Source organism: Nicotiana sylvestris, chromosome 8 (assembly GCF_000393655.2).
Source record: "Nicotiana sylvestris chromosome 8, ASM39365v2, whole genome shotgun sequence".
NCBI classification, from domain to species: Eukaryota; Viridiplantae; Streptophyta; class Magnoliopsida; order Solanales; family Solanaceae; genus Nicotiana; species Nicotiana sylvestris.
In genome coordinates, this window is record NC_091064.1 from 121,097,569 (window position 1) to 121,122,748 (window position 25,180).

The 25,180-nt window shown below is 38.9% G+C and overlaps 1 long non-coding RNA gene across 1 annotated transcript; it reads right to left on the bottom strand.

The window, feature by feature from the left end:
• Positions 1-291: 291 nt before the first annotated feature.
• Positions 292-13,480, bottom strand: LOC138876482 (uncharacterized). Its single transcript, XR_011401782.1, has 3 exons — positions 13,032-13,480; positions 8,701-8,768; positions 292-575 (listed from the first exon to the last, which is right to left on the bottom strand). It is a non-coding gene; the product is annotated as an uncharacterized lncRNA (long non-coding RNA).
• Between the last annotated feature and the right edge of the window lie 11,700 nt (positions 13,481-25,180).

The following is a 25,180-nucleotide window of genomic DNA, read 5'->3' on the forward strand; positions in this document are numbered from 1 at the left end:
GATAAGAGGTTTCCTACCGGTATTCGGTTATTGTGTGCAGCTGCTGTGAATGGAAGTTATCGCTACATGTGCTTGAGTTATGTGGTATATCATATAATTGTACCTGAGGTTGCAAGCACGGGTTATTACAGCTGGTTCGGGCCTATTCAGAGTATAGATGTGGGGTTGTGATCGTATTGATGGTTTCAGAAGTGGAAATGTGGTTCTATGGTTTATGGGTGTCACAGCCCAAATCCCGAACCTGGTCGTGATGGCGCCTCTCGTGAAGACAAGGCCAACCAATCTACCCAATTCATCCTTTTAAACTGTTATTTAACACAATTATAGTACAACATGGTTTAATAATACCAAATAGAGGAAAATATAGATAAAATGCGTAGACCCAGCCCGACACAGCCCTAACCGGGGTGTCACAAGTCACGAGCATCTACTAGGGATAAATACAACTGAAAGCCTGGAGTGTACAAATATAGACTAATGAAATGAGGAGAGAGAAAAGCAGTGCTGCGAACGCCGGCAGCTACCTTGCTAAACTCTGATGACTCTGCCTCCGATCAGCCAAAACATACCTGAATCTGCACACAAGGTGCAGGGAGTAATGTGAGTACTCCGACCCAGTGAGTAATAAAAATAAATAACCACTGAAAGCATGAAATCTCATAAAGGCACAATATAATTCTATCTCAAGCAGTAAAATCAATTATACAATAAAACCGTGGAATATCAGATAATTCTCTTTTAAAATAGTGAAAACAATTAAATTTCAACAAGTAAGGAATAATCAGAAACTTGCCCCTCGAGCTCAATATCAAATTCTCAATACAGTATCAGCCCCGCGGGCTCACTCCCAACTTACCAACACACAATATCAGCCCCTCGGGCTCACTCCCAACTCACCAGAACACAAACATCGGCCTCTCGGGCCCACTCCCAACTCACCTGAACACAAACATCGACCTCTCGGGCCCACTCCCAACTCACCTGGGTACCCTGCGCTCACTGGGGGTGTGTACAGACTCCGGAGGGGCTCCTACAGCCCAAGCGCAATATCAATAGGCCTGAAAGCCTTCACACATCACACACGAGGCCTGAAAGCCTCCTCATATAACACTCGAGGCCTGAAAGCCTCCTCACATCACTCAACATATCCTCACGTATGGCCCTCGGCCTCAATCAGTCCAGAAAATAATCATAAGCCTCTTGGGCATCAGTAAAACAATAGTGCTCAGCTCAACAGCATTATAAATATCATTAAATCTCGAGTTGAGTATAAATGTAGCTGAGTTCACAAAATAATATAATTCAATTGGACTGAGTTCAAATAATATTTCAATTCGTGAGGAAAATAGTGATGTAAATTCACAAAAGATTTCAGATAATTGGCACGAAGCCCAAATATGGCAATAAGCCCAATCATAGTGAAAAACAATAAATCTTTATCAATTACGCGGTAAAAATATCAACTGGGATGGACCAAGTCACAATCCCCAATAGTAAATGACCCCGCGCTCGTCATACAACGCGTGTCTCATCTCAACATAGCAGTATGTTGTGCAATCCGGGGTTTCAAACCCTCAGTGCATCATTTAAAATCATTACTCACCTCAAGACGGTCCAACGTCTACTCCGCTATGCCCTTGCCTCTCGAATTTACCTCTTCGCGCGTCGAATCTGGTCAAAACCACAACGAATACATTACAATAGGCTAAGGGAATATAACCCAATCGAAAATAACTGAAAAACATCAAAATCCCAAAATTTGGCAAAACCCGAGCCCCGGGCCCACTTCTCAAAAAATTACGAAAATCACATCACCGGATTCCTCGTCTCGCCACGAGTCTGTACATATAAAATTTACCAAAATCGGAGTTCAAATGACCCCTCAAATCTTCAAATCTTATTTTCAAATCCCTAGGCCTAAATCCTCAATTTACTCCTCAAAAACATGTAATCTAGTCGGATTATTCGATGATAATTCAATATTATGGAGTAGAAATAATCACAAGTGACTTACCTCAAGATTTCCCAAGATTTCTTGCTAAAAATCGCCCAAAATCCGAGCTTGGAAGTCAAAAAAAATGACCAAACTCGGACTGCTGGACATTATTCACGCGCGGTTACTGTTCACAGTACTGTTCACTGTGTACTATTTCTGCAATTTTTCCAAATTTTCCTAAGTCCGAAATCACTCCGAGACACCTCCGAAACACTCCCGAGCCCTCGGGGCTCCTAACCAAACATATGCACTAACTCAACAACATCCTACGAACTTAACCGTGCGATCAAATTGCCAAAATAACGTCATATACCATGAATTAAGCTTTAAAATCCAAGAATTCGTTCAAATTTCATAAAACATCAAATTTTCCATTTTGAGTCCGAAACACGTCAAATGACGTCCGTTTTCAACCAAACTTTACAGAAAGTGCTTAAACCATATATAAGACCTGTACCGGGCACCGGAACTAAAATATGGGCCCGATATCATCACTTTCTAATCAAATTTCTTTTCCATTTTCCTTAAATATTTTCAGAAAATAATTTTACTCAAAAATTCATTTCTCGAGCCTGGAACCTCGGAATTCGATGATTCTTGTTCCTACGAGTCACAAATAATAATACGAACACAAACCTTCAATCGAAACTCAATTCAGAGCTCGTTTGCCCAGCTCAATACCCATTTCGCTCGTTAAACAATTAACTCACATTTCACGTCAAAAACCCAATCGCGACTTGATGAAATTAAACCAAAATTTCCAGATCAGTCCTATAATTCATGATTTAAATTCTGGAAGTCTCGAAATCAAATTTGGATCTCTAGAACTAAAAATGAACCTTTAGATCATTACATTTATCCTCAAAACGGCAAAAATCTTCCAAAAATTCTTCCAAAACTTATCCGAGCCTCATGGGACCCCGACCAAAAATGCCAACATAATTTATAACATCATTAAAACCTGCTCCAATCATCAAAACACCTCAAACAACATCAAATTACCCAAAACTCATCGAATTCAAGCCTAAGTTTGCAAAAACTTCCGAAAATACACTTTCGATCAAAAACCCGACCAAACGATGTTCGAATAACCTGAAATTTTGCACACACATCACAAATGACATAACAAAGCTACAGCAACTCTCGGAATTCCATTCCGACTCCCGGATCAAAATCTCACCTATCAACCGGAATTCGCCAAAATAATAACTTCGTCAATTCAAGCCTAATTCTACACCGGACCTCCAAAATTACTTCCGATCACACTCCTAAGTCACAAATCATCCCCCGAAGCTAACCGAATCATCGGAATTCAAATCCGAGCCCTCTAACACATAAGTCAATGTTCTGACTTTTCCAACTTAAACCTCCTTAAAAGAGACTAAGTGTCTCAAACCTTACCAAAACTAGTCCGAATGATTTCAAATTTTTTACACAAGTCACATTCGACATTACGGACTTGCACCAACTTTCAGAATTGCATTCCGACCCCGATATCAAAATTTCCACTTCCGGTCGAATTTTCTCAAAAACCTTCAAATTTCTATATTTAGCCAAATGACCTCCGAACATCCGAATTCACTTCTGATCGCGCTCCCAACTCCAGAATCACCATACGGAGCTATTCCCAGACTCGGAATCCCAAACGGACATCTATAACTCTGAAATACCTTCCAACCCAAATTTATGAAATTCTTCTAAAATACTAACTTCCACAATTTACGCCGAAATGCTCACGGGTTATCCAAAATCAAATCCGGACACACGCCCAAGTCCAAAATCATCATACGAACATGCTGGAACTTTCAGATCCCAATTTCAAGGTCGTTTACTTATAATTCCAATATTAGCCATTTTCTTCAACTTAAGGTTGCCGCAATGAAAAGTTTCTTTCCAATTTGACTCCGAATTTCCCGAAATTCAACTCTGACCATACGTAAAAGTCAATATACCTGAAATGAAGCTGTTCATGACTTCCAACTGCTGAACGACGCACTAGAGCTCAAAACGACCGGTCGGGTCGTTACATTCTCCCCCACTTAAATAGACGTTCGTCCTCGAACGTTCCAAGAACTGCTCTTAAGTTATCTGAAATCACTGTTTAACACCTCGTGCACCTGCCCGTGCTACCACAACTCATATGGACACATTAGTTTGATCAAATCTGCAGATATCCTCTTTTATCCATACAATAAGCTCAGAACCCAATTCCAACACCTGAAATTCTCTGCCAGACTTGTTCCCTATATGTAAACACTGTATCAACTACCACACGAGGTACCAGAACACGACTGCGTACCTTTGTTGAATTAGCACCATGCATCGCATAATTCACCATCTAACCACAATGACATTCCATGAACCTTAATAACCAAAATTCTACGACTCTGATGCTCCCAATGCATATGATGATATACCTATACATTCTGTTATAATGCTGACGATACAACCACAATGGAGGAGATGTGCAGAAATTTCTAACCCATTGCAGAGTTAACCAAACATTAATTCTCTCCTTTTTGACTAAAATCATCACCTCATTACTACCCAAATACTGGTAACTGCCCTGTAATATACCTCACAGAATCCCACTGCAATGGTCCCCGATACCAATAGTCTCGCCTCACCTAGTACGAGCTGCTCAGACAACCAATCACCACAGACAATGACCAACGGTCTCACATGATGCAAAAATGCGCCAATAGGCCATAATGCGAACAAGATACATAAGGAAATGATCCAGGAATGGATTGCTCAACTCGCACAACTAATATGGACTTTTCCCCAGAGAATAGGAATTTATCAAGCCGTTTCACAACACACATGGCACAATCAAAATATTACATTAGTTGACGAACACGGAACAACATATGATATTCCAACACCCCTCCTTGAGGAGCGCTATACTAAAATGAACACATTTGACTCACATGAAGCCCATAATCCTATTTAAATCCATTCACCCACTTCAGGTCGATTCTGCTCGCACTGAACTAGGCTGATAGCCTTTCCTGGACCCGTAATAAGTCATTTCTTCTCATAACATGAAAGAACTACCACCATAGCCGGGACAACACCCCACGATCCACAACCAAATGAACCGAACGACTACATATAGATCTTAGATATTCTTCCAACATTTCAACTTTCTTAAGTCCCCAAAATTTGACTAACTCCCAGATTTTTCAAATATTTCGGCAGAGTCTCCCTCGTAATTGGGCCTATCCACCTGTCAGAGTAATACCAAAACAACTCCTAACAGCATGTCCACAACCCAACAAGTACCACAAGTATATCAATAACACTAATCTCCACATTACAAGCCCAATATTATCACAATGATATTTTGACATGAAACGCATCATTTGTATGATCTTAACCACATTTCTGGTCTTAATAGTTGTTCATAAATAATTCCATCATTATCAATAAATCTCATATTAACCACCACCTCATTTCAAATTTTCACAATACTGACAACAGAATATGAGGCATGAAGACCTCATTATTACTTACTCGGATTAATGAGTCACATTTAACGCCACCTGGGAACTCATCTCATAAGCTAAAACTCAATGTTTACAGTACGGAAATGGCTGAATATGAACATAAAATATACAAGAATTATCAAATCAACCTAACTGGCATGACTCCCTTTAATATTATCGTATGAATTAAACTTTACAAAGGAAAACTTGAAACTCATAATTATTTACCACAAGGACCTTGTCCTTACATAACCTCCACCGCGGCTTGCAGCCCGGTTTAAATATTTCACATTGTGCCAACTGCAGTTTTCAATTTCCTCTCTTTCTTCTTCTCAATAAATTTCGTAAACATTTTTTTTTCATAGCACATAACGAACCCTAATATCGGTAGGGCATATAATTCATAAAAAAAAAGTTGGAACCAATTATTCCGAAACACATTAAACCCATTGTAGTGAATAATAAACATTACTTTAACCTTACCCCAAATCCTTGGAGCCCAATTTCTAACATCCAGAATTCTTTTCAAGATCCGAATCTCACATACACATACTGTATAAGTCCGAACAAACTGTGTCAAGCCATAACAATAACCCTAGATATAATCGCATAACATACTACACAACTCGTATACTCGCAACACCATTCTCGATCACCATAACCACTCAAACCAACCAAGTACCAGTAGGAAACCCCACATTAAACAGAACCTCGCTCCAAAACCTTCGTACCCCATCAATAATGAAGAAATATACAGGAACTCACAATACACAACACGTTCCCCATACCTGTAGAAAGTATCTATTTTAAACCATAGTAGAAACCATCAAGAACACTTGGAAATCCATTTTCTCCTAATCAAGCTATCAGAACTAAATTCCTCTAATTCAACCAGGCCACGCAGGTCATTAAACTCAGAAATATTGCCATATTACTACAGCTAGTTCAACAAAAATTCTTCACAAGCTTAGGTAACATAGACCGTAAAATACCTCAATTCCACTACTAAGATCACCTTCATTCTCGTGACAATCAACTCAAATTTCTCAATTAGAGTCAAATTCAAATCTCAACACATACATCCTGTTAGTAGAAAAGAAACTCTCTACTCCACATTATAAGGAACACACCTACGTAGATTATTCCGCATGAGATAACCCACCTACTTTGCCTCCAATTAACATTTTTGAATACCTTCCACCGCCATATACATTACACAATCACTTAGTCTTCTTGGGTCTAAACTCATACTGTAACATGGAATTTACTTCACTCCAAACAGGAGACTTGAAAAGATTCTTCATGCCCATAACTCGGAGCTACACCTCTAATCACAATGGAAATCATACACTTAATAGTTCACCTATCATCCAGCAGATCTTCCTTGACACTTCCAAGTCATATAGAAACATCTCGCAGTACTAACATACTCATCACATTGCTACCCAGCCATCATACCCGCTAATAGGGGCAATACCGGACATATAAGTTCAAAACACTTGCTCACACAATCAGCACCTCGGTGCTTAAGCCGTAGGAAAAGATCCGGCCTCAAGTCCTTCAGACTGGCCCAACATCAACTCATAGAGATCACGTCTCGCCCCTCAATCAGGGAATCACAAGCCATCAAGGCACATCTGATACTGAGCGCTCATGCGCGCATGCGAACGCGTGGAAGAAATTTCAAGAGTTACTTTTCAAGCTGAATCAAGAACGCACGATAAGAATTCAAGAATGTGAAGTTTTCCTAAAGGTTCTATAGCCTCTCGAGGATAAATACAGATGTCTCTGTACCGATCCGCGAGACTTTATTAAACCTGCTCATGACTCGTGAGACCTATGTAACCTAGGCTCTGATACCAACTTGTCACGACCCAAATCCCGAACCTGGTCGTGATGGCGCCTCTCGTGAAGACAAGGCCAGCCCGTCTAACCCAATTCGTCCTTTTAAACTGTTATTTAACACAATTATAGTACAACATGGTTTAATAATACCAAATAGAGGAAAATATAGATAAAATGCGTAGACCCAGCCCGACACAGCCCTAACCGGGGTGTCACAAGTCACGAGCATCTACTAGGGATAAATTTTACAAAGTCTGGAATTATCATAAATAACAAAGATAAGGGAGAAAACGGGGCTGCGGACGTCAACAGCTACCTCGTTACTCCTAGTCACCGCCTGGTCTGGAAAGAATCAGCGCTCAGGAGCGAACTCAGCTCTGCCTGTATCTGCACACATGGTGCAGGGAGTAATGTGAGTACTCCGACCCAGTGAGTAATAAAAATAAATAACGACTGAAAACATGAAATCTCATAACGGCACAATATAGCGCTATCCCAAGCAGTAAAATCAGTTATACAGTAAAATAGTGAGTATCAGATAATTCTTCTTTTAAAACAGTAAAGACAAATAATTTCCACAGTAAGGATAAATCAAAAGCTTGCCCCTCGGGCTCAATATGTAAATCTCAGTATAGTATCAGCCCCTCGGGCTCACTCCCAACTCACCAGCACACAACATCAGCCCCTCGGGCTCACTCCCAACTCACCACACACAAGCAACGGCCTCTCGGGCCCACTCCCAACTCACCTGGGTACCCTGCGCTCACTGGGGGTGTGTACAGACTCCGGAGGGGCTCCTACAGCCCAAGCGCAATATCAATAGGCCTGAAAGCCTTCACACATCACACACGAGGCCTGAAAGCCTCCTCATATAACACTCGAGGCCTGAAAGCCTCCTCACATCACTCAACATATCCTCACGTATGGCCCTCGGCCTCAATCAGTCCAGAAAATAATCATAAGCCTCTTGGGCATCAGTAAAACAATAGTGCTCAGCTCAACAGCATTATAAATATCATTAAATCTCGAGTTGAGTATAAATGTAGCTGAGTTCACAAAATAATATAATTCAATTGGACTGAGTTCAAATAATATTTCAATTCGTGAGGAAAATAGTGATGTAAATTCACAAAAGATTTCAGATAATTGGCACGAAGCCCAAATATGGCAATAAGCCCCAATCATAGTGAAAAACAATAAATCTTTATCAATTACGCAGTAAAAATATCAACTGGGATGGACCAAGTCACAATCCCCAATAGTAAATAACCTCGCGCTCGTCATACAACGCGTGTCTCATCTCAACATAGCAGTAAGTTGTGCAATCCGGGGTTTCAAACCCTCAGTGCATCATTTAAAATCATTACTCACCTCAAACCGGCCAAAGCTCTAGCTCGCTATGCCCTTGCCTTTCAAATTGGCCTCTTAGTGCGTCGAATCTATCCAAAATCAGAACGAATATGTCACATTATGTTGTAGGAACAATACCCAATTGAAAATAACTGGAAAACATCAAAATCCCGAAATTTGGCAAAACCCGAGCCCCGAGCCCACTTCTCAAAAAATTATGAAAATCACATCACCGGATTCCTCGTCTCGCCACGAGTTCGTACATATAAAATTTACCAAAATCGGAGTTCAAATGACCCCTCAAATCTTCAAATCTTATTTTCAAATCCCTAGGCCTAAATCCTCAATTTACTCCTCAAAAACATGTAATCTAGTCGGATTATTCGATTATAATTCAATATTATGGAGTAGAAATAATCACAAGTGACTTACCTCAAGATTTCCCAAGATTTCTTGCTAAAAATCGCCCAAAATCCGAGCTCCAATTCGTCAAAAATGGAAAAATCGAACTTAACATTCTGTTCACGCGCGGTTACTGTTCACGCGCGGTTACTGTTCACTGTGTACTATTTCTGCAATTTTTCCAAATTTTCCTAAGTTCAAAATCACTCTGAGACACCTCCGAAACACTCCCGAGCCCTCGGGCCTCCTAACCAAACATATGCACTAACTCAACAACATCCTACGAACTTAACCGTGCGATCAAATCGCCAAAATAACGTCATATACCATGAATTAAGCTTTAAAATCCAAGAATTCGTTCAAATTTCATAAAACATCAAATTTTCCATTTTGAGTCCGAAACACGTCAAATGACGTCCGTTTTCAACCAAACTTTACAGAAAGTGCTTAAACCATATATAAGACCTGTACCGGGCACCGGAACTAAAATACGGGCCCGATATCATCACTTTCTAATCAAATTTCATTTTCATTTTCCTTAAATATTTTCAGAAAACAATTTTACTCAAAAATTCATTTCTCGAGCCTGGAACCTCGGAATTCGATGATTCTTGTTCCTACGAGTCACAAATAATAATACGAACACAACCCTTCAATCGAAACTCAATTCAGAGCTCGTTTGCCCAGTTCAATACCCATTTCGCTTGTTAAACAATTAACTCACATTTAACGTCAAAAACTCAATCGCGACTTGATAAAATTAAACCAAAATTTCCAGATCAGTCCTATAATTCATGATTTAAATTCTGGAAGTCTCGAAATCAAATTTGGATCTCTAGAACTAAAAATGAACCTTTAGATCATTACATTTATCCTCAAAACGGCAAAAATCTTCCAAAAATTCTTCCAAAACTTATCCGAGCCTCATGGGACCCCGACCAAAAATGCCAACATAATTTATAACATCATTAAAACCTGCTCCAATCATCAAAACACCTCAAACAACATCAAATTACCCAAAACTCATCGAATTCAAGCCTAAGTTTCCAAAAACTTCCGAAAATACACTTTCGATCAAAAACCCGACCAAACGATGTTCGAATAACCTGAAATTTTGCACACACATCACAAATGACATAACAAAGCTACAGCAACTCTCGGAATTCCATTCCGACTCTCGGATCAAAATCTCACCTATCAACCGGAATTCGCCAAAATAATAACTTCGCCAATTCAAGCCTAATTCTACACCGGACCTCCAAAATTACTTCCGATTACACTCCTAAGTCACAAATCATCCCCCGAAGCTAACCGAATCATCGGAATTCAAATCCGAGCCCTCTAACACATAAGTCAATGTTCGGTTGACTTTTCCAACTTAAACCTCCTTAAAAGAGACTAAGTGTCTCAAACCTTACCAAAACTAGTCTGAATGACTTCAAATTTTGCACACAAGTCACATTCGACATTACGGACTTGCACCAACTTTCAGAATTGCATTCCGACCCCGATATCAAATTTTCCACTTCCGATCGAATTTTCTCAAAAACCTTCAAATTTCTATATTTAGCCAAATGACTTCAAAATGACCTCCGGACATCCGAATTCACTTCCGATCGCGCTCACAACTCTAGAATCACCATACGGAGCTATTCCTAGACTCGGAATCCCAAACGGACATCTATAACTCTGAAATACCTTCCAACCCAAATTTATGAAATTCTTCTAAAATACTAACTTCCACAATTTACGCCGAAATGCTCACCGGTTATCCAAAATCAAATCCGGACATACGCCCAAGTCCAAAATCATCATACGAACATGCTGAAACTTTCAGATCCCAATTTCGAGGTCGTTTACTCAAAATTCCAATCTTAGCCATTTTCTTCAACTTAAGGTTGCCGCAATGAAAAGTTTCTTTCCAATTTGACTTCGAATTTCCCGAAATTCAACTCTGACCATACATACAAGTCAATATACCTGAAATGAAGTTGTTCGTGACTTCCAACTGCTGAACGACGCACTAGAGCTCAAAACGACCGGTCGAGTCGTTACAATGGGCTAGATTGGGATTGTGTAATTTCAGTTACAAGGTGTTATCGGACCTATGTGAGATAGGGTGACGTGGGATCACCCCCGGGTATGTGCATGATAAGGTTATTCAGCGATTGGTTGGCTTTTGGAACAACTCTAGGCACGTTCGAGGACGAACGTATGTTTAAGTGGGGGAGGATGTAACGACCCGACCGGTTATTTTGAGCTTTTGCACTTTGATCGCTAGCTTTCGGGCATGACTTGCCCCGTGTGATGTATTATGACTTACGTAAATCGTTGGTTTTGGTTTTCAGGGTAATCAGAATGAATTTGGGAGAACGGTTCTCAGTTTAAAGCTCTAAATTTGAAAGGTTTGACCAAGATTTGACTTGTTTGTTCCTTTTTTACCTACACCCCGGAAGGGTGTATAAGGGAGTTTTTTTCAACTTAAAGTGACAATCGAAATGGGATTATTTATTAATTAAATTCAGAGTCGCCACTTGGGATAATTATGGTATCCCAAGTCACCGGTTCAGATCCCGAATCGAGGAAAAGATTGACTCTGTATTACAGTCCGCGAACACAGAAATTCGGGTAAGGAATTCTATTAACCCGAGAGAAGGTGTTAGGCTTCCCGGGTTCCGTGGTTCTAGCACGGCCGCTCAACTGTTATAATTGGCCTATTATCTGATTTTAATACATGAACCTATGGTTCAATTTTAACTTTAAACCGCTTTTAATTATTTTAAGGAAGATTTCAACGTTATCTAAAATACGTCTTTGGACCACGCCACATGAAATGCACCCGCAGTCCGAGACACATTTTATTTAACATTATTAAGATTTGGATTTGGGTCACATGAAATGCACACCCGAGTTTAGGAAGGTAATTTTTAAATAGCGCGTAAAGCAACTACGCACTTTCAACTTTGCGAGGGCCATAGCGCACCTCGATTTCTAAAGGATTAAAATTAATTATCCGAGGGCCATGGTAAGTATGGAAAGCTCTTTATGGAAGAGGTAATGTGAATTTGTAAAAAAAAAAGGAAAAGATATGGACCAAGGAAGAAGAAAGCACATAGTGTAAGAAATATGGCAGATAGTGAATAACCATTAGAGCGCTAGCCAAGCGTTAACGGAGGGGTACTGCTTGTAGTAGCAGAATACAAAGATATCAGGAGCATGCTGATGGGAGGCAACATCCTTAGAAACTTTCAATCCATAATCAGCCTCATTTTGTTCTTGAATTGGTTATACTTAGAAATAAGACCATAGCATCTTGCGCGTGCAAAGAACGGAATCATTCACCAATAGCCCAGCCGTTTCTTTGTAGACCACTACAAAGTCTACGGAGCCAAACATCGAAACAAGCTTTTTAAGCCCATCCCTATAGCTCAAATTTTGATTATAGCACTGTCCACTTAACCATTATAATTCAATCACTATAATCTCTAACTACTAATTCAATAGGGAAGAAACAGTAAAGTATTAACAAGCTAATAATGTCAACTAATGAAGATCTCAAGCACTTCAGTGAATCAAAATAAAAGTAATAACATGAAGTAAATACTGAATCGATAGGATAGAGGTTGCAAGCCCTGTTTTACTTAAACTTTGAAATTTCAAGATCTGACCGATTAATGGTCTAATTCATGAAACAACTGCCAAATACACAAAGCAACATGGCTCATCTTCATCATTAGATAACACATCTATTCAACAAGATGAATACGAGATACTGTAGATAGGCCTAAATCAACACTCACGCACAATCGGATAAGTGAATAATATAAACACTAACAAGAACGACTAAATCTAACAAAAGAAAACACATAATTATACGCTGTCATGGCACGGTAAACATATTTTCATTGAATCAAAAGGAGAATTACATGATCAAGAAAGGGGGACAATACCTTAACAGCAATAACAGAGCTCCAAACAGCCAAAAAGAGGCTGAAGAACACGACTACAGGTTGAGCTCAACTACTAGTTGAAAATAACAGTGACAGACAGTAATAGACAGCAACTCGAAACTCCAAAAGCCTTTGTGGACTCAGAATATATACGCCGGATGAATGATTGAAATTATATATATATATATATATATATATATATATATTTTCCTTTCTTTTTCTTATTTTATTTTCGAAAATTTAAAAACTCTTCTATTTCCAAATTAAATTCTGAGTGAAGTTGAGAAGAGTAGATGAGAAAGTGAGGCCAGAGAGGAGGAGGGAACAACGCTGGTCTGTTGTTTTCAGAGAGTGGCTATGGGGGTGTGTCGTCTTGTTCTGTTCTCTACGGGAGGGGTCCTCATTCAAGAAGAAACAGGGGCATCGTTCTCTGTGTTCTAAGGGTCTAGTCCTCTTCCCCCTTTTTGTGCCTTGGCTCCCCTTTTATGTTAGGGATTAGGATAAAAAAAAAAAAAAAGGATAATGTGTCAAATGGGTATTGGTATTGGAATCGGGCTGGGGTTTAAAATTAATTTGGATCATTTTAGTAATTGGCCCAATTTTAGAAGAAACAAGACCAAAAATACATTTTTCTTAATTTCCTTTTCTCCTTTTTTCCTTTTCTTTAATTAATTAAAATCCTGAATTAAGCTATTTTTGTAGAAATTAAAATTCTTTATTTATTTTTAACATTAAAACAACTAATTAACTTAAAACTAAAGAGAAATGCTAATTTTAAAGACTAAAAGTTAAATATGTAAAAATGACAATTTTTAGGATTTTTTCTATGATTTAAAAATATTAAAAATGCATAAAATTCAAATAAATAAAGAAAAATTCCTAAAATCAATAAAAAATTATTTTGGTCTATTTTTAGGAGTTATTTTCATGTAGGGCAAAAATCACATGCTCGCAGCTGCCCCTCTTTGCTCGGAAACCCGAAAAGTTTTCGTGCAAAGATAAAGTGAGCATATACGAGCGATTTTTGCCCGTTTGAATACTCCGTGGGAAGCATTTTGAAAATTTTTGACCGCACCCTGCTTCCGAGGTTGCCTACATATCCTTGGCTATAAATGAATCAGGTCAATGTAGTTCGGGAAGTTTTGGTAGCTGGGACTACTAGAAAGCTGTGATTTCATTGTTGTTGTTGCTGTTGCTACTGCTTACTGAACTCCTTATTACACCAAGACAAAATAAAAGAAGCTAGACTAAGTTGATCTATGAATTACAAAAATCCTATTTATATCTTCAATCTTGGTCTTGTGATTCTTGTTGCCTTGTTGACTTGTAATTTCCAGGTGAAGTTCCTTTGTTGCCGACTTGAATTGTAATCTGAGATACTTTCCCTTTTCTCCAGGCGGGCACCTGATTGCTGAACTTGAACCGTATTCCCTTGCTCTCCAGGTGAGCGCCAGATTGCCAAAACTTTAACTGTGTTCTCTTGCTTTCCAGATGGGCGCCTGATTACCAAAACCTTAACTGTATTCCCCTGCTTTCCAGATGGGCGCCTGATTACCAAATCTTTAACTGTATTCTCTTGCTTTCCAGGTGGGCGCCTGATTACCAAATCTTTAGTTGTATCCCCTTGCTCCCCAGGTGGGCGCCTGATTACAAAATCTTTAGCTGTATTCCCTTGCTCTCCAAGTGGGCGCCTGATTGCCGAAACTTGAACTGTATTCCCTTAGTCTCCAGGTGGGCGTCTGACTGCCGAAACTTGAACTGTACTCCCTTGCTCTCTAGGTGGGCGCCTGATTGCGAAAACTTGAACTGTATTCCCTTGCTCTCCAGGTGGGCGCCTGACTGCCGAAACTTGAACTGTACTCCCTTGATCTCCAGGTGGGCGCCTGATTGCCAAAACTTGAACTGTATTCCCTTGCTCTCCAGGTGGGCGCCTGATTGCCAAAACTTTAGTTCTATTCCCTTGCTCTCCAAGTGAGTGCCTGATTGCCAAAACTTCAACTGTATTCCCTTGCTCTCCAGGTGGGCGTCTGATTGCCAAAACTTGAATCGTATTCCCTTACTCTCCAGGTAGGCGCCTGATTGCCGAAACTTGAACTGTATTCCTTGCTCTCCAGGTGGGCGCCTGATTGCTAGAACTTGAACTGTATTCCCTGGCTTTCCAGGTGGGCGCCTGACTACCAAAACCTTAACTGTACTCCCTTGCTCTCCAGGTGGGCGCCTGATTGCCGAAACTTCAACTGTATTCCCTTGCTCTCCAGGTGGATTCCTGATTGCCAAAACTTGAACTGTATTCCCTTGCTCTCCAGGTGGGCGCCTGATTGCCAAAACTTTAATTGTATTCCCTTGCTCTCCAGGTGGGCGCCTGATTGCCAAAACTTGAACTGTATTCCCTTGCTCTCCAGGTGAGCGCCTGATTGCTGAAACTTGAACTGTATTCCCTTGCTCTCCAGGTGGGCGCCTGATTGCCAAAACTTCAACTGTTCATCTGAAACTGCTGCCTTTGAACCTGATTACAACAAAACAAACAAAACAAAAGAAATTTTCCTGCCCCAGTTTGGTGCTGGGCGCATCTATGAGTGTTAATTGAATCATGTCACCAAATATCTCTATGAATTTGAAAGCTAAATCCCATTATCCAGGAGGGTCCTGAGAACTCCTAGTTAAATGACAGCTTTACATCTAAATTATATCTTCTAAAGGTATGACTCCCACTAAACCTTGTTATCTAAGAGGGTCTTAAAACTACATCTCATTATCCAGGAGGGTCCTGAAAACCAAAAATCAAGTCTTATCTTAAGAGTGACAACTTTTGCGGCTAAATTATACTACCCTACAGCAGAACTTATGCTATATTTTGTTATCTAATGGAAATCTTAAAGCTAAGTCCCATTATTCAGGAGGGTCATGACAACTCCTAATTGAATGCTATCTCAAGAATGAAAATTTTGAAGCCAATTTATATTCCTTTGGGGTACATTTATGCTAGATTTTGCTACTCATGATTGTTTTGAATTTTAACTAGGTCCCATTTTCCAAGAGGGTCCTGAGAATTTACGGTCAAACCTGTCTGGTGCTTGCTTTTCCTTACGGAGGTTTTCTTTGAAACAAACGAAATTTTCTACCCCTGTTTCAAATCAAGAAACATCTTGTCAGTTTTAAAAATATAGTGGTTGGTTTGTGGCCTTGACTTTGACGGCGATTGCTCCTTCACTTCCCACGATAACTTTTATTTCCACTCGAAGACCTTGCTTGTTTATTGACTAACCACTTTCTTTATCACCCATATCACAGAAAGTACCTCTTCTCCGTTCAGACCCAATACCTTCTATCTGTTGCATTGCTCATGAACTGATATTTACCAAACCTTTGTGTCTCACATGAATCCCAAAGCACGTCAATTGCCACCCACTCAGTGCGTATGTTGTTCCTTCTCGACTTAAACCACTGGCCTTGGCCTTGAGGTCTATTGTTCCATAACTTGCCATGATAACTTTAATTTCTGCTTGGAAGACCTTGCTTGTTACTGGTTAACCATTTTCTTTTATCAATTTTATCAAAGAAAATACCTTTGATCTGTTCCAACCCAACACCCTCTATCTGTTGCATTGTTCATGAGTTGACATATACCGATTCTTTGTATTTCACATGAATCTCAAAGCATGTTGATTGTTACCAACTCAGTGTGCTTGCTACTCTTTTCCTGACTTATGCCACTTTGATATGCTAGCCAGATCCCGTTTTGTGCAATTGGAAAGATGGTGGCAAATTTTGAAGTCATTTCTCACTCGTTCTGACCAAACAGACTCAGGAAGAGGAAGTAAACAAGACAAAAGGAACATAGTAAAGGATAATGGAATGAGACGATTCCTAACAAAAAAACTACAAAGTAGAAACTTATCAGATACGGATACCAACTCTAATGACCATGACATGCACCTTTGGAGTAAGTGGCCTAATCTATCAAGCAAGTCTGATGTTCAACTCTTGTTATACCCCTAAACCGTGAAATTTGGGCTTCAATGCTCCGATTATCCAATCTGATTCACAATCCTTATTCAACTTGTAGTGCCCGAAGGGTTTTCACCATCAAGTCTCTCTCATTTTGTTATTTATCTCGACTCACCGTCGCCTTATGGTGCCGGTGAAGGTTTTCACCAATAAGACTCTCTCATTTTGTTATTTTTCTTCTTATTTCCTCTGATTCTGCAGATGATAAGGCATTAACCATGGTAAAACATCATATACTCTTGGCATGTCTAAACTCAGCACTCTCAAAGATTATCCGGAAGGTTTTTTTTACTTTTTCTTTTGTTGATTTCTAACCTTTCGAATGGATTTGGTTTGGACTGTAATGTGGCTTTTGGACAGGGGTAGAAAGAAAAGATATCGAAAAGGCTCTAAATAACTAAGACAACGGGGTTAACTTATTTACAACTTTTGGAATCCATTCTAAACACTTTGCCCCAATTTCTAAAACAAGGGAACTTGATTTCTTTTTTTTGAATCTCCCACTCTCGACTTCATGGGATTATGAAATAATTTATTTGGTATGACTGAACCATGAGGCTATCTACGTATCTTGTGGTGACAAGAATCAGGCCAAATGTAGTTCACAAGACTACTTTTGTTGTTGCTATTTTTCTTTTTCTTTCTTTTTCTCTCTTTTTTTTTCTTTTCTTTCTTTTCTTTCTTTTCCTTTTTTATCTCTATTTTTTTTTGAATTTTTCTTTTGGTATGAACCTTTTCAAATAAACCTATTGGGACATAAACTTTTTTTTATGACTCTAACTTGATTCAAAAGAGGGGAGGTCAAAGAAACTAGTACAGGCTTAAGAGGGTATCAAATGGTATAAGTGTTTGGGTAACTGAAAGAGGGCTTAACAATCCCTGAAAATGCCAAGTGCAACACATGCAACTTGAAATGAAAATTGAAGATCATGCACAATATTTCTTTTGCAGCTTCGGCATTGGTATTACTGATATGCCTTCCACTTTTCTTTAGCGCCTTGTCAAGTGCAGAACCCTCATTGGGTGATTCCCTTTTCACAATGGATATCCTCCGTCAATTCGGAGACAAATTTCTTGACTTTATCTTGTAACTTGAGATGCACTTGAACTCAAAGTTGCTTGCTTTAAATCGTCCGGGATGCACTCTTTTTTTGACGAATTCTTGTTACCCTATTAACTTCCTAAATTATCTGCCCCAGTTTCACATAGTTTGGGCTTCAAATGATCTCAAAATTATGTACTTATTTCTTTCAAATGCCCCAGTCATCTTCAAAATTGCTTCATTGCTTCATGAGTAAACTAACTTTAAGACTAGGCCTAGAATTATGTGTGCATGTCATGTCACTAGAGCGAGCAAGAAGAGAACTATAAAAGGAGAAGAGACATAAACAGAACTAAAAATAACCGAAAACAGGAAATTGCATTAGGCAAACGGTGAAGGGGTTCGAATACCAAAACAAGCAAACTAAAATAGGGTTACAATCCTGGAATAAACCTAGACAACACTAAACGAGCTACTACGACTAAACAAACTAGGCAAAATAAAAGGATAGAAGGGTTTGAGCCACAAGACAATGTCCGGATTACAACCCTGAAATAAACCGGACAACAGAAATGACAACAAAATGAACCATCAAGACTCCTCCCTGGCTAGCCAAGAAAGGAGCGTCTTTCCAATTACCAAGCTCGGCATCTTAGCCACTGAGTTCCACATCAATATTACCAAGACCAGTACCAATTTCAATATCATTAATTTCACCAAGTGGCTCCTTGACTCCTTTGACCAACCCTTCGTCATTGCCAACCACTCCGACAATCTGTGTGTTGTCATGTACCTGTAGAGGATTACGTGTGACACTTGGGGTATTACTGCCTTGGACCACAATTATTCCTTCTCGAATCATTCTTTCTATTTCCCTTTTCAAAGCACGACAATCTTCAACATTGTGCCCCTGGGCATTGGAATGGTATTCACACCTTTTAGCAGGGTCAAAACTTCTCGCACGTGGGTCTATATAATTTAAAGGAATAGGTGCAATCATGTCGTAATGCTTTAATCTCTCAAACAAACTTACATAGGACCCTCCTATTGGTGTAAAATTATCTTTCAGCCTTTGTTCCCTTCTACACCCTTGGCTTGAATGTGGGTTATAGGATACCTGGAAATTTTGTGGAGGCTGGCGGGGATTCTGCGGTGCTCGTGCTCGCCTTTTGGAGTGACCCTTTTGGACAGATGGTCGGACATTGTTCGCAGGATAACACTGGGGTGGATTATGTGGAGTTCGGGGATATTCATGGGGTTGGTATTGAGGCTGAAAGCGTCTAGCAAGAATGCCCACTGGATTCTGTCGTTGGCGGGGCTCGGCAGCATCTTTTCTATTAACGGGAGGACTGTCCCGAGCAACTTGTTCGTTCCATCTGAACCAGAATTCCTTAAAACTTTCCTTGGGTTTCTTTTCCATCTGAGATAGGGAGGAGCGGTTTGGGACACTGTCTATATTGTTCTGAAAGTGTCGCACAAAATCTTGAGCCATGCCATCCCATGTATGCCACTTACCGACATCTTGACGAGTATGTCATTCCAAAGCTACCCCAGTCAGGCTCTCACTGAAATACGTCATCAGCAACTCATCTTTCCCGCCAACATTTCTCATTTCACTGCAATAACCCCTCAGATGGGTTACTAGATCTCCCCGCCCATCATACAAATTAAACTTTGGCATCGTAAACCCTTTCAGCTTTCTGGATATCTCATCTTGCTCCACTATCTTAGCAAGCTTTGTAGTCTCACCGGGAGGCTCAAAATGAGGAGCGTGAGAGTATGGACCCGAGACCTTGAAAATTGGTTCTGGAGCATAGTGTTGGGCATCGGAGACTGATGGTGGATTACGCCCACTAATCGAAGCTTGGTATATTTTGGCCATCTGTCTTTTCAACCTTAAGACCTCTTCTTTCATCTCAGATTCTGATTCAACAATTTCCTTAAACGGATCAACAACCCTTGTGTTCAAGTCTTTGCTAGCCATGACTACCTTGCTCTTTGACCTTGTGTTGTATGGATGAGTTACTTAAACCACAAACCAACCACCCTTCTGCTCAATGAAGATAACAAAAGGAACAAAAATGGGGTCATCCTGTTAGCATTAGGGTATTTAACAGCTAAAAATATCACATTGCGTGTAATGCATCTAGCAATAATTAACGGTTCTAGAATGACTTCAAGGGTCACAAGGTCACTTGGCATCATCCCGATTTTGTTCATTTCAATCTTCCCTTTTCTTTCTTTTTTAGCACTTCTTGGCTTGCTCATTTTCCTTCCTCTTTTTTCTAATTATCACTTTATTATTTCCTCTCATTTCTCATGTCCCATAATTTCACCATCTTTTTTTCTTCTCCCATTTTTTCTCTTTTTCTTTTAAAAAAATGATTCGATCAAACTCTATGTAGGTTGCCTACGTATCACGACCCCACATGAATCAGATCTTTGCGTAGTTCTGGAAGATTGAGAATAAAGTAAACAAACCAACGTTCTCTTTTTTTTTCTTTTTTTTACCTTAATGACTACTCTGATGAGAAAAGAAAAATAAAAGAAGCAAAACCCCTTTTTTTGAATTTTCTAGACTCAATGACCTATAACCTATTCTAAACTCAAGCTTAACGAGCAAATATTTTTGTTCTTTTTTTTCTTCTTTTTGAAATAAACACTCTATGGGAAATTATTAAAGAAAAAACCCTACAAGAAAAAAATATTTTTTGATTCTTTTTTTTTTCGAAAGGAAATCTAAACAATAAACCAAAGAAAAATATTTTGAATTTTCATTTGATATCCTTGTAGAAAGATTTCAAAATGAGAAATGAAAAAGATAAACAAAAAAAATATTTTTGGATTTCAATTTTTAATTACCTAAAGGAGAAATTTTAAAAGATAAACAGAAGATAAGGTATGTTATTTCTTCTATGTACAATGTCCTAAAGTTCTTGTAAAATAAAAAAAAAATCATTCATTTTTTATTAATTTCCCAAAGAATAACCTCAAAAGAAAATCTTTTTTGGATTTTCGGAATTAATATCTTAAAGAAAACTTATAACGTAAATATAAAAACGCAAAATTTCTTTTTTTTTTTGACTTGTAACACATTTCCAAATACAAAATAAGAAATACAATAACAAAAGACTTCGCAAACTTAACTAGACTATTACAAACTCTAACATCACCTAAAAAATTGGATACTACTATACAGGACTAGAAAGTAAAACATGAACAATTGACTCAAAAACATAAAATGGCGGCTCGAGCAGCTCCTGAATGCAATGATCATGAGGTATCTGTTATGCTCAAACTCCGGTATGTAGATCCACACCTGTATGAGAAAACTTAAACCAACACTATGTGAGACAATAACATTCTCTACTAGACACATGCAAGACATGATTGAGGTTATTTGCAAAATGGCTTATTTGGCCAAAAGGTGGCTAGAAGTGCAAAATTTGGCTAAGACCCCGCTAAGCCAAAAACCTGAGATTTACTAGGAAGACCGAACCCTATGTGGGTTGCCTACGTATCACACCCCGAAAGAATCAGGTTTGCATAGTTCGGGCAGATTGGATACGGGCGAGAATTAAAAAAAACACTAATTTGAAAAAAAAAATGAAAAATGATGGAACATGTAAACTTTTTTTGGATTTTTTTTTCTGATTTCCTGATTTTCGGAAAATGATGAAAGAGTGCAAAATCTTTTTTTGAATTTTCAAGCTCTTTTTCCTTAACAAAAAATGTGACAGAAAACATAATTGGGCCCCACTCTCTTCACACTTCACCCTCTCTTTTTTTCTTTTTTCTTTTTCATTTTGTTCATTTGCCCTCAACTATCATTAATCCGCTAAATGACCCTTTTACCCTTGAAGAAATGCAACATGTAGCACATAGGATGCATCAAGATGATCTGTTATTTTGGGTACACCTGTCCTAGACGGACCCAACCCCTGTGTTGAGTCCCCAAAGCCAAAATGCACATGATGCAAACAAGCGTTCCTACTAGGGATACGGCATGAGGCTAGGTTATACTAGGTTTGAAAACCTGGGTTTATTGTTCTAGCCCTGGCTTACCCGAGCAGACAGCTCGAGCCGAGGGGGGCAGCGTACCGGGAATATAGAAGCTTCACCGGCTTTGCATCTTGTCCGAACCTCGTTCTAAAATTGGGATATGACTCTAACAGAAGAGAAGTCACACGAAGTGCACACTTCCCAGATGATTTAGAAGACCCAGAGAGAGGAGGGTTTCGTAACAGTTTATATACAGTTCAAACAATATCAAAGCGGTAAAAAGTGACATTTAGCACATTAGGCTCAAACATGTAAATAAAATCAGATAATAAATAAAAGTCAACTATAACAGTCATTCTAAGCTCGAATTCTTGAACCCTGAACCAGAGATTCTGGGTTCGATCCCCAGCAGAGTCGCTAGAGCTGTCACACCTCCTCTTTTACCTACACCCCGGAAGGGTGTATAAGAGAGTTTTTTCCAACTTAAAGTGACAATCGAAACGAGATTATTTATTTATTAAATTCAGAGTCGCCACTTGGGATAATTATGGTGTCTCAAGTCACCAGTTTAGATCCCGAATCGAGGAAAAGATTGACTCTATATTACAGTCCGCGAACACAAAAATCCGCGTAAGGAATTCTGTTAACCCGGTAGAAGGTGTTAGGCATTCCCGGGTTCCGTGGTTCTAGCACGGTCGCTCAACTGTTATAGTTGGCCTATTATCTGATTTTAATACATACACGCCACTTAAAATGCACCTGCAATCCGAGACACATATTATTTAACGTTGTTAAGATTTGGATTTGGGTCACATGAAATGCACACCCGAGTTTAGGAAGGTAATTTTTAAATAGCGCGCCTAAAGCAACTACGCACTTTCATCTTTGCGAGGGCCATGGAAAATTCAACTAAATGGCGCGCCTCGATTTCTAAAGGATTAAAATTAATTATCCGAGGGCCATGGGAAGTATGGAAAGTTCTTTATGGAAGAGGTAATGTGAATTTGTAAAAAAAAAAAAAGGAAAAGATATGGACCAAGGAAGAAGAAAGCACATAGTGTGAGAAATATGGCAGATAGTGAATAACCATTAGAGCGCTAGCCAAGCGTGAACGGAGGGGTACTGCTTTGTAGTAGCAGAATACAAAGATATCACGAGCATGCTGATGGGAGGCAACATCCTTAGAAACTTTCCCTCCATAATCAGCCTCATTCTGTTCTTGAATTGGTTATACTTAGAAATAAGACCATAGCATCTTGCGCGTGCAAAGAACGGAATCATTCACCAATAGCCCAGCCGTTTCTTTGTAGACCACTACAAAGTCTACGGAACCAAACATCGAAACAAGCATTTTAAGCCTATCCCTACAGCTCAAATTTTGATTATAGCACTGTCCACTTAGCCATTATAATTCAATCACTATAATCTCTAACTACTAATTTAATAGGGAAGAAACAGTAAAGTATTAACAAGCTAATAATGTCAACTAATGAAGATCTCAAACACTTCAGTGAATCAAAATAAAAGTAATAACATGAAGTAAATACTGAATCGATAGGATAGAGGTTGCAAGCCCTGTTTTACTTAAACTTTGAAATTTCAAGATCTGACCGATTGATGGTCTAATTCATGAAACCACAGCCAAATAAACAAAGCAACATGGCTCATCTTCATCATTAGATAACACATCTATTCAACAAGATGAATATGAGATACTGTAGATAGGCCTAAATCAACACTTACGCACAATCGGATAAGGGAATAATATAAATACTAACAAGAACGGCTAAATCTAACAAAAGAAAACACATAATTATACGCTGTCATGGCACGGTAAACATATTTTCATTGAATCAAAAGGAGAATTACATGATCAAGAAAGGGGGACAATACCTTAACAGCAATAACAGAGCTCCAAACAGCCAAATAGAGGCCGAAGAACACGACTGCAGGTTGAGCTCAACTACTAGTTGAAAAATACAGCGACAGAAAGTAATAGACAGTAACTCGAAACTCCAAAAGCCTTTGTGGACTTAGAATATATACGCCAGATGAATGATCAAAATTATATATATTTTTTTTTCCTTTCTTTTTCTTATTTTATTTTCGAAAATTTAAAAACTCTTCTATTTCCAAATTAAATTCTGAGTGAAGTTGAGAAGAGTAGATGAGAAAGTGAGGCCAGAGAGGAGGAGGGAACAACGCTGGTCTGTTGTTTTCAGAGAGTGGCTATAGGGGGTGTGCCGTCTTGTTCTGTTCTCTACGAGAGGGGTCCTCATTCAAGAAGAAACAGGGGCGCCGTTCTCTGTGTTCTAAGGGTCTAGTCCTCTCCCCCTTTTTGTGTCTTAGCTCCCCTTTTATGTGAAGGACTGGGGTAAAATAAAAAATAAAAAATAAAAAAAGGGCAATGGATCAAATGGGTATTGATATTAGAATCGGGCTGGGGTTTAAAATTAATTTGGGTCGCTTTAGGAATTGGCCCAATTTTAGAAGAAATAAGACAAAAAATACATTCTTCCTAATTTCCTTTTCTCCTTTTTTCTTTTCTTTAATTAATTAAAATCCTAAATTAAGCTATTTTGTAGAAATTAAAATTCTTTATTTATTTTTAACATTAAAACAACTAATTAACTTAAAACTAAAGAAAAATGTTAATTTTAAAGACTAAAAGTTAAATATGTAAAAATGACAATTTTTAGGATTTTGTTTAAGATTTAAAAATATTAAAAATGCATAAAATGCAAATAAATAAAGAAAAATTCCTAAAATCAATAAAAAATTATTTTTGGTCTATTTTTAGGAGTTATTTTCATGTAGGCCAAAAATCACGTGCTCACAATCTCGGATCGGGATTTTTATGAGTTAGTTAGCTCCGTTATGTGATTTGGGACTTAGGAGAATGATCGGAATGCATTTTGGAAGTCCGTGGAAGGTTTAGGCTTGAATTGGCGAAATTGAGATTTCGGCGTGTTCCGGTCGATAGGTGAGATTTTGATATAGAGGTTGGAATGAAATTCCGACAGTTGCAGTAGCTTTGTTGTGTCATTTGGGATGTGTGTGTAAAATTTCAGGTCATTCGGACGTGGTTTGGTTGGGT